Genomic DNA, 11503 nt, shown 5'->3' with positions numbered 1-11503 from the left:
GAAGTATATTTGATGGGCGGCACAATTATGGAAAATAATTATAACAAAAGTTACTCTGCTAAAGTAGTATCCAAGGTAGATCTCGGAGGAACGTGCCACGCTGTCGAGTCCTCTGACTATAATACTGCGACGCCGACCAAGGTCATTCGGCTGTTTAAAGGTCCAACGATAGTCAGAGTGCAGTACTAAAAGAATTTTATTTGTTGCTATTGTTCATTCCTTGGAAATTTGTTGGTGGTTCAATGTATGTTATGAATAAAAATGTTGTTGTCCGAATTTTGAATAATTATTATAATCCTAATCCTTTGTTTTTTCCACTCTCCCAACTTCATGCATCATTTTTTAATTTCTTCGTATCTCGTAAATACTTCTATATTGCCTGGCGAGTATGCGTATATACGTGTGTATAAGTAAGTAGTTTGTTTTTCACGTATGCGTTTGCGATTACTGAGAATTGAAGTTTTCGAATAGCACAGGCGGGGGTTAACGCGCTTGATATACACACGTATGCCGCGATGTCAAATAAAGGACGACGAGTGACGCACGACATTATTTAGAACGTGATTTCAAAACAGTCTTTGCGAATTTTCCAATTCACAGTCAGAGATCCCACGTTACTTCGGGTTTGGACGTTTCCTCCTATTTGAAATGATTTTTAAAATTAATGAAGCTGAACCATACGTGACATTGCAATCGCACTGGGATACCGTTCCTGAAATGAGCATCCGTTCCATTCTTTTCAATGTTTCAACATATTGTAGGACATTTACATCAGGGTGAAGATCCTGCCACTTTTTGGTAATAAATTCCTTACCAAGGCGAACGCCCGACCGTTTCTGGTTCTGCATGTACGAGTATATTTGGACGTTCTGACACCCCTGCAAATTAACTGCAGTTCGTGACGGTGGTGGTACATAATCTCTTTGGGTAACTTCCTGCGGCTCTTGCCACCTCCTAACTTCTCCTGAATTCCTTCAATGCGCGGCTAACCCCTCCTTCCTAATCTATACTCGCGTGGCCAGACGAGAGGTCGTCAGCACATGAATCACCACGGGTCACCTTCGCACTTAACTCGAAACGCAATGGCTTTGTCATCATTTGCTCGGCAACCCTTATCGACCGCGGTTATACGTGCAGAATTTCAACAATGACCGTAGGCAGAACGTAACAATCCACCGTTAGAGTCAGCTGTTGGTAAGCCATTGAGCAATACGATATAACAAGTACAGAGCAACAGCAAGAGAGAGAGAGAGAGAGATGTAGTCAAAGGAACAAAATAGCATAGAGCGGAGATAGACCTCTTTACTCAGCTCAGTGCTTTCGAAAACAAAACCTCAAACAGTCTTGTTTTCGTTTCATATTTGCTTGCTAATCACGCACGCGTAATCGTATAAATATCATCTCAATTAATTGCTAACGAACTTCATACACGGGTAAACAATTGGCTAGCTTGGAAAAAAACAAAGAAGAATAAGTGCATGTACAAAGATTACGAATAACAAAGAGCGAAACTTGCTTCATCGAAAAATGCACAGGTCTGCAATGCGATGACCAAATGACTGCATCGAAAATAAGTTTAGCGAGAAGCATCTTGGGTTCGTAATGAAAAAACGTTACAAGTACGTGCATACGTTATGTGGATACATGTTCATGGATTCACAATCGCATCGGGCGTGACACGATCCCATACCACTCAGGCGCATATTATGCGTTTGGGAATTTCAAGGATACTCGGTCTCTGAGCACGCGCTGCAGTTTATTTGTCGAGGCATAAAGGCGGCTTGCTCATACATGTATACGTATATGTGTATATATATATGTGTGTATATATATATATATATATGTAGGTACGTCGATGCATCGTTCAGTTTTGTTTTTGCAATTACACAATGACCCCGGGATCGTATTTTCAGTTGAGGACAAAATATCTCCCCGGGTATACGTCACATCGAAAAATGTTTCTGAGAAAAATTACAGGGCTATTCAATTCAAGAACATAAACGGCCTATAATTTTTTATCACTGTATCAACCACTAGGTTGTTATTGTCGATTAATCGTATGAAATCGCCGGGATCTTCATTCGCCTTTCGAATTTGAATCGATGTGTTATAGCAGGCCTGTCTGAAACAAAAATTGTTGGACAAATCGTAGTAAAAATGGACTTACAATTAGATGAAGTGTTAGACATTTTTGCCGCAGCAGGATCAGACGAGATATAACTATCGTAGACAGTTGCGAATGTTGGAAATTGAGAAGGGTTCTGGATTTCTAACGCATTACCCTTGCCCCTGTACTAAGCATTTTTTGCTGTACGCACAAAGACGCCGTAAATTTTTTCACGCCAAGGTGAACGTTTTGCTGTATATAAGCGACAATGCGCAGAGTCTCGTTGCAGAGTCCCCGTTGATATACATCTTATTATTTTGATTGCAAAAGCCGATACGCGATAACAACGCACTCGTTGCTTCAGACCCAGACGTATTTATTTGCTACGATTTATCTAACCTTACCCAAAGTATCATAACCTTCTTCAACGTGGGCGTCGCTTGATTCACCGCTATTTTTGTACCAATTTTGCAACCCTAAACAAAGAAGCAACGCTTGCAGTTCGAAGGATGAATTTTATCCGCGAACATGTATTGAACGCGTTTCGTAACGTTGCTGCGCACGTGTATATTATACACATTTTTCAACGTTTTGACAAAGACTATCAACACTTACTTTAACGAAACCTCATACTGCAGTTTCCACACAATAATATTAATGATTTGCTGCTGTACGCGTGGATTGCCAAGGATTTACTTTAAATCACTCATCCAAGGTTCTACGTGCTCTGCACAACCGATACAATAGAGATATAAAAAGTATCTGAAAACCGAAAACCGTTACTGATTATTGCCATCAGTTTATGAAAACGAGTTGTTTTCAACAAGTGATGTTCAACAAGTAAGGAATAACAATTCCTTATTCAGTACTGGATAACTTCCCGCTGCAGTGGCCAATCCCATTGGCCTTCATTTTTGTTATTCGACAGTCGTTGCATTGTATTTGGTCGGATATCAGTACCGTGACAATAACATCCCCCCATTCGACATTGCAACGCCAGCTCGGGCAGTTTCCTCGACTTTTTTTTATTCATATCTTGTAATAAGCTTCGATCGTCTTCTTCACAGCTCAGTCCAATATTCTTGATCCTTACTTCACTTGTTCGAAGGTGCAGCTTGAAGTGATTTGATTTATCCGCACACCCAACCGATCAACCTTTCACTTGTGAGAGAAGTCAGAAAAAATGGATGGATAAATAATAAAGATTTGATGTAAATGCACGCCTTTTTTTTAACAAAAGCTTTGTTATGTAACTCGTATTCCCACGTAATGTATATGTAGCCGTGAACTTGCCATTGTATGTATATGAAATCAACATCGTGCAGCGTATGTTTGCGTAAGGTCGTATAGTGGGATTTGTAAATATATTCAGTGGCTATTAGCTTGTGGCGTTCACGTTATTGATTGCCTTACGTGTCGCCCTATCTATACATCTCTCTGTTTCCCTTTCTCTTCTTTTTTCTTCCTTTCCTTCTCTTTACTTCACATTATCTTGGCGTTCAAAAGTCACGTTCTCTTTCTTCTATGTTCACTTAATGTTTGTCATCTTCATATTTATCTTCCTGTAAATTATTCAACTTCAATTTAGGCTCGCTTCACGAAACAGAACTGTCATGACACCACCGGTGACAGTAATATTTCGGTGCCAAACATGAAGAATGCATTTGTTTTATCATGATAAAAACCCTTGATTGTTTTGAAAGGTATATGCAAAAATCAACAATGTATCTCTGTGATGTAAAAAATAAAATTTTCCGGATTGTGGAAAACTGAATTGAGAATATATACCCGGAGTTGGAAATTTCTGAACTTGGTAATTCGCTGGAACTGAATTAATTAAAATAATCAAGTACCGAACAGGTCTAGACCAAGCCATACGCACACATAGGTAACAGGTCTGGTAGTCTTTTTACCGTACATTTCACCTTTCTACTTTGCAATCAAGCACTTTCATATTGCTTTCACCGGCCGATGAAAGTACCATGTCTTGAACCAAGTAGGCCCCAGTTCTCTTCATAATCTGTGTATGTAAAATTTCCTCCAACAAATGTTGTAAGTAATAGTGGCAGGAAAATACCGCAAAGATACATACTTTGAACGGTGCACTGGTTGAAAAATAAAACAGTGAATGACGTTATGGTAGAGAATATCGTTCGTTCAGAACGACTAACGGATTGAGGTATATTCTCAGACACCTCGTTACACTATCAGATAATTCCGTTACGTCTTACTATTATATGTAGGAGTAAACCGACACACCTTGCACTAAGTTGTAACAATTATGAATAAACTTGATATGCTTGCATGTGCGGAATTCATGAGATGTATAAAAATATTACCTGGATTCAGGGTATGCTGGTCAAACTACTTCCGTGAAAGTTCAGCAACCTGCGACAATTCGGTGCAGCTTCTTCTTCGCCGAGAACTTGACCGATTAATTAAACGAGGTCGCCAGTGCAAAATCTTCGTATTTCGCGATGCTCACTGTTCAATATCCAAAGCGGATACGATGACTCGAGAACCAATTGATGGACACATGGGGACATTGATTCAAAGTTGAAATTCGTAGAGTAGGTTTGCGTTGTCAGTCACGCGTAGCATTTTTTTCATCCGAGAGTGTTGAAGTTCCGTTTATCGTTGAATTTTTAATGAATAGTTAAAGCAGAAAATTAAACATCATTCACTTAGTGAATGATCAAATGAACTTACCTGTATGTAAAGTTCAATCACAATTGTATGCTGCTTTTCTTCTGAACTGATCAAAATGTAAGCATCTTCACTTCCAACCGATTACACCACGATTTCACAGCCAATACTTTCGATCCATATGCTGTATGTCAGTTTCTTGCCGTATGAACCGAATTTCATCAAAGCTCTGCTCCAATATTTCAGGGTATCTCTCAACTACATACAAAGTAAATTGCTAACGACAGAATGGTCCGTCGTTTGCAACAATTTCACGCGCATGCGCTACGATTCGAGGGCAGTTGTTCTCCAGGGCGACCAACTATCATAAATTTAGATGACAGTTCGACGCGATGTATGTAACCTCAAAAATTTTTACAGCTGTCGGTGTTGAACGCAACTGCCAGCGACACCTGTCAACATTTTTTAGGTTACATTCATGGCGGTTGGTCACCCTGGCAAACAACCGCTCTTCAATTGTAGCGCATGCGTATTAAATTGTAGCAGACGACGAACCATTCTGTCCTTAGCAATCCACTCTTTATAAGCGTGAAACATAAGTATTCACAGTTGGGACTGATTATTCATTTTATCATTATCATGATTTTTACTGGATTAATCAACGTCTGTTCAACTCTTAACACTTTGGTCTTCATGAGTTATAACTTGAAATGACACTGTATGGGGTACACAGGTGATGTATGTACACAGACATACGGATGATGTCAACAGTTTTGAGCTGATCTTCCATATTTCTGATGACTTAATTCTAGCTAGTATCATAACCTTTGTGAGTTCATTTATAAATCTGCGGTTATTGAAGTTTTCAGTTGGTTTATCCAAATACCTGTCGTTTCTGTAACAAGTTTGTTGTTCAAAATTTAACGAACAATTACATATATTGCTGAAGCATAATGTTGCCAAACTCGTGGGATAGAAGTAAATTTCTCCGAAAGAGCTGAAGCTTGACATGATCTGGAATGAAAATATCATTCTTGTCCATTATCTTCACGAACTCCTGAAGTTTTGATTAACCTGGCTTGTGTAATAAAAAAAAGTCAGAGCCTTGACGAGTGAGCTACAATGGATGTATCATTTATATTGTGCATCATGCTCGCAAAGTCTTAGGATTTTGAATGACTTGGCTCGTCCAATACTTTATTCAGAAGCTTCAGTACTTAACGAGTAAGCTCTAATAAAAATACCATTCGTTAGGTGCATAATATTCTGAAATTCCCAAAGTTTTCGATGAGCCTTGATTGAGTAGAAACTTTTTCATAAACGTAGAGCATCGACGAGTAACCGCAAGTAAATAATTGACTCACTGTACATGCGTCAGAGTTATAAACGTAGTAGGGCATTGCCTTGACGAATGATCTGAAGCGAATACTTTACTTTGAATATGTGTGACAGGCACACGTCTGTTGAGGTACTCCAGTAGCACGGGTCTGAGTAACAACTCGTCAAAAAATGGTTGAACACTGACAAGTGCCCTCAAGTGAATATTGCACCTCATGTATGCGTATCGAGAGCTATAAAATACGCGCGCGTGTGTGTGTGTGTGTGTGTGTGTGTCTCGGCTGCTTGTCTGGTGTTGTACATACAACCATGCCTAAGCTTCGGTTCTGCGAAACACAGCTTTGAGCTTCAGAAAATCATGTCGGGGTTGCTTTATTTCTCATTGCCTACGCCTGTGCGGACGCTGGTGCGCTTGCCTTTTTCTTGCTTGCGACATAACCTCACTATCATTTCTCGTTCGATTGCGCAGCGATGACATTCACGTACAATTTGCCTTTCCGTGATGCTCGTCTGTCGTATTTGCGAGTTCCTTTTCCAGATGCTTCAATTCGATCGAAATCAGAGCTTTTTCTTGCTCGTTTCGCTGATTGTCTTAAATGACTGCCTACAGCAGAGAAAAGTTGGAGAATGAATTATAGTTCAGTGGCTGAGTTCCGCCAAGAAACGAGCATGAAGCATGCGGATTGCAGATGAAAAATGTTATATTTCAATTCGTGGCGACATCGGTAGTAAATGGAGGTACTAAATTTCAATCAAACAGAAAAAGCGCTAAATATAATTTGCAAATTAAGAATCATTGAAATACTGTAATTATTCAGAGCAAACTGATACTCGTCCGTATCTTATCGATTAATTCCGGAGATGTTAATGTGTGCAGACACCATACAGATAAAATAGAATGATTTTTCCGCTCCACAATCCACACGGATACACAATTTATCAATCGTTATTCACTTGTACTCTGCGCATCGAAACAATGAAAAAATGCTATCCAACGAGTGAATCAGTACGAATCGACAAAGGACGTTCCAAAAAATGAAGAATAGAGTGGTGATCAGCCATTGGAAAACTCAATTTTCTGCGGGTGTAATTTCTCATTTCCACATTTTCAATTCCCAAAACCAACTCGAACCAACGCGATCACAAAAGAGAAAATCTGACGTCACTTGAGGAACTGCAGCGGAGCCTTTGCACCTTGCGTGTGATAGCAAGCAGCGAGTGTAAATTCACCATAGTCTCCCATGCTGTGCATAATACCATATTTTGCATCGAACAAAAGTGACCTTGTCACGTGCCTTGTGCAGTCTCAGTATTTACAGGGCCACAGGGTTAATCGCCATTGCGAAGGCCGTTGAGAAAACACGGATCAAAGTCCCGAGGGTCACTCCAAGCATTCGCATCCAGCAAATTTATTTTCTCACCAATTTTTGCTTTACTATCTCAAAAAGGGTGATCCCCAGCAGTGGTCTCCCTTTTAACTTTTTTTCATACCTTCGACTTACAGTCATACCACAGTACACAGCTAGGTATATGCCTGAAAGAGAGTAAGAAAAATCAACAACATCAACAACGACAATAATAATACTAATAATAATAGTAAGAATGATAATAATAATAATAAAACTCGGTGGGAAAGCTAGAGAGAAATCTTGCGACCTTAATACTGCAGCAGATTCTATCATAGCGACTCTGGTCAGCGGCTGCACCTATAATTAAATTTAAACCGTTCCAGATTTTCCTCAACGATATTATACGCATAATCTAGTACTTCAATAATTCTTATGTGCCCGCTAATTACGGTGATTTATTATTTGTTGCTATTATTTCCAACAGTAGATTATTTCGTTCGAGTTTATTTTTGAGAAAATTATTTACTGCTTTTTCCTTTAACTGCCCTACTAATTTTCAATCCCTGCAGCACATATGCTCATCCTCATATGCATACATGTTCATATATATACATATGTATATGAATATCTATTTGATATGTAAGTATGTAGGGCTGTCGATAGTCATGTATAATATGTGTATTAGGGTGTCTCGAACAACAAAAATTCTTTTTTCTCTTCAAAACAGGTTCAAAAGTTTCATTCAGGTATAAAAATACCCCTGTTAAAATTTGATCTGTCAATATTAACATCCAGACGATGCTCGTCGCACTTTTCTATTCTCCATAAGAAAAACATGAGAAAAATGGTTTTTTGCTTCTTCCGATTTTTATAACTAACCATCGATGCGTCGTACAGACATATTTTTGTAGAAAATTGAACGCCCTACAAAAAAGGTCTGTTATCATTTTACGATAAATCTACTCTTTCAAAAGTTATTTAAGATCCTAAATATATATTTATGTATATCAAGATTGCATGCATTATACCCAGAAATCCTGCACCGGTATATTTTTAACGGTGCCTTCGATTTATTCATACATGTACGGCATATGGCGTATGCAAGTGTGTGTACTGTGTGTGCACGAGTGTAACTCACACTATGGAAACGAACGATTTCGCATTGCTCCTATTCAATTTGTTTTTGAACACGGTGAATATAGCGGATCTACATATACATACACATCAACGTAATGTAATACATACATTCTCACGGGCGCAGATCGAATTTATACCCGTGACCTCGATAGATCGTTTTGAGTTGTATGGTCTACCCTGGTTAGGGCAGGTATAGCACATGCCGAACATCACCTTACCGATACAACAAGACTAAGCATACCCACGTCTGTGTTTTTTTCCTTTGGAGATATCGGATCCCGGTCTTCCGTCCGCACAAAATTCTTACTGTCTGTACAGTTTAAATCTGACATCGACGAACCGCCAGGATTGTCTCGTTTATTTTTCCTCTATTTATTCCTGCACGTTTCTCATCTGCATTGTCGCACTCCTTGCACGCAACACAAATTTTCTCTGAAACCTATCGTCACTTTCTTCGACTTTGTTTCTCCGAAATTTATTTTCACGTTATGCGACTGTACGATATTATTCACGGTGGATTGGTTATTTGAAAAATTCAAATCTTCCGTTAGATGCGATTAAATGTTTATGTATTAATATGTATACATAATTATATACCGTACTATGCCGGTCATAATATCTCGGTAAAAACGTACCTGTGTGAATTTATGTATTAGGTACACGTAGCGGAGAGTCTTGCAAGGCGATCATCGATTGTGTAAGAGGATAGGGGAAAATAAGAAAAGAATAAAAGAAAGAAAGAAATGAAAAAGAAGGAGGAATTGTTCAACGGAAAAAGAACAGGAGATACCGAAATCTCTTACGGTACTATGGAACACTTTCTGACGTAGAATGGATCAATTCCGTTCATACCTGCACGTCAGAGTACCTACTCGGAGCTCCACCTCCGATTTACCTTCCGATCTATTATTTTCTATTAGACGAAGAAAAGTGTGTGATTTTTTTTTTTTTTTTGTACGAAGTCGAAGAATAATCGTAATATTCTGTAAAAAAAAACTTAAGGAATCGAGGCTTTCGCTTGTGTTCAAGTCGTTAGTTTTCTGGCACACGTTTATACCTGTTCTAATTGGACTGTACATGTATGCGTCTGCGTGTACTTGGAACGTGAAATATAACGTCGCGTGTGATTTAATTGTTATCGATCGGTGAGCTACGTTGGGAAAGTTTAGTGACGTGTTTGTCCGTCACCGTATAGCGTCGCGAGATTCCGGAGTCATTGACTTTGCGAAAGTATTGCGCAATTTTCACTCGACTAAGTATTATACGCGTGTATAAAGAGAAATGGCTTTGCGCAGTGCAGCACTCGCAGTGTCGTGAAAACAAAATTGTTTTCAAGAAAGCCTCGTCGTTGTTACTGTGCGTCTGCATATTAGGTGTATGCATTAGAGTACAGTCGAGGTGTTACACAGATGTTTTTAATACAAAACATGCTTGTGTGGATTTTAAAAGCGGAAACTACCGAATCAGATTGGCTTGATGAAAATCGTTCGGTATCGTCAAGCTCGTCCTGACGTGGAATTGTAAAAATGAATTTGCTGTATATACAGGCATGGGGTCCAGTGGTTTTGTAAATATCCTTGAATTTTGCTTGTCCTTCAAAAATCCCGGAAACTATCCTTGAATATTTTTTCCGTCCTGGAAATATTCTATTTTTAATGTTCTTGAATAAAATGAAGATGTCCTGGAAATGTCCTGGAAGTACCATAAAACCACCATAACGCCATGAAAGGGTAATAGTAAGAAAAATATGGATATGTGAAACGTTTCGGTATCAGTTCAGAAAATTGTTCACCATAGGGACTTATTTTTCTCACTAGCTTTCACCCGCTTTAGGGATTTTCAAGTTGTCCGATTTCTGGGTTACAGTTTCAAACACGCCTGGTGTACATTAAATACGTTTCGCCTGTACATAGACTAAAATTCTCGTACGGAGAATCAGGCGTCATAACAGCTGATTAGACTTCAGTCTGATGCGCAGTTTCGCAACCCATTTTATATTAATAATCGATCATGGATTACCCAATCGTCTGTCGAGGGTCTACAATGCGGGGAGGTGACCAGTCACCGAGTCGAAGACTGCGATATACATCTGATAAGATGGAATATCACATTTTCGCTAATCCATCATGTCAACATGTTTTTCCGTTTGCTTCCCTTTCTACCTCCAGTGCTGTAGCTTCCCTCTGTATGGTGAATCGAACGATCAGCTCGGCTGTATGAACTAATAACGTTATCGTAACGATTATTGCTGAGAAAAAACCGTTATTTCGCGATTTTCGAAATGTCTGAAATTCGGTAAACTGTAATAAAACAAAACACACTGGTATTTCGAAATTTTAGTTCCTTGAAAATCATTGTAAAATTAAGAATATAATGATTTCCCCCCCAATATTTCAACCTCGTGTTCTCTGTGCCCTGTCCTTATTTCATTGTGGCTCGTTTATCGACCGGGCTGTAGAGATGTACCTGTAATTTATTTGAAATATTAGACGCGTAATGACTCCGGTGTTCTGATTACTAACGAGCAAGAGAGAAAGAATGACTCAAAACGACAAGAATTTGAAAAAGAAAGCCAACGGTACCGGGACAAGAGCAAGCGTGTAAGTGTGTCAAAACAGATCCTGATACCTACCCCCTTGACGATTTATCCCTTACAGTGAATTAATAGGATGGCGGGAAAGGAGAGAACGAGAGTTATAAGGGGCCAACATTTTTATTTTTATTTTTATTTTTATTTTCACAACGTAGTGATGATAGGCAACTTCGTGTTTCCAATTATTAATTTTCATGTTAACCCTTTGAGGAGCAGTGGAACGTGTACGTCCCATCTGTTTGGTCTCAGTTTTTTTCCCCATATTTCTAATATATTCTTGCACTGAGTGGTATGCACATAAACACTTTTCAGATTCTTCGGTGCCTAAGTCAT

Source organism: Neodiprion virginianus, chromosome 5, assembly GCF_021901495.1.
Source record: "Neodiprion virginianus isolate iyNeoVirg1 chromosome 5, iyNeoVirg1.1, whole genome shotgun sequence".
NCBI classification, from domain to species: Eukaryota; Metazoa; Arthropoda; class Insecta; order Hymenoptera; family Diprionidae; genus Neodiprion; species Neodiprion virginianus.
The sequence above is the reverse complement of the archived record's forward strand: the minus strand, read 5'-3'. Positions refer to the sequence as shown.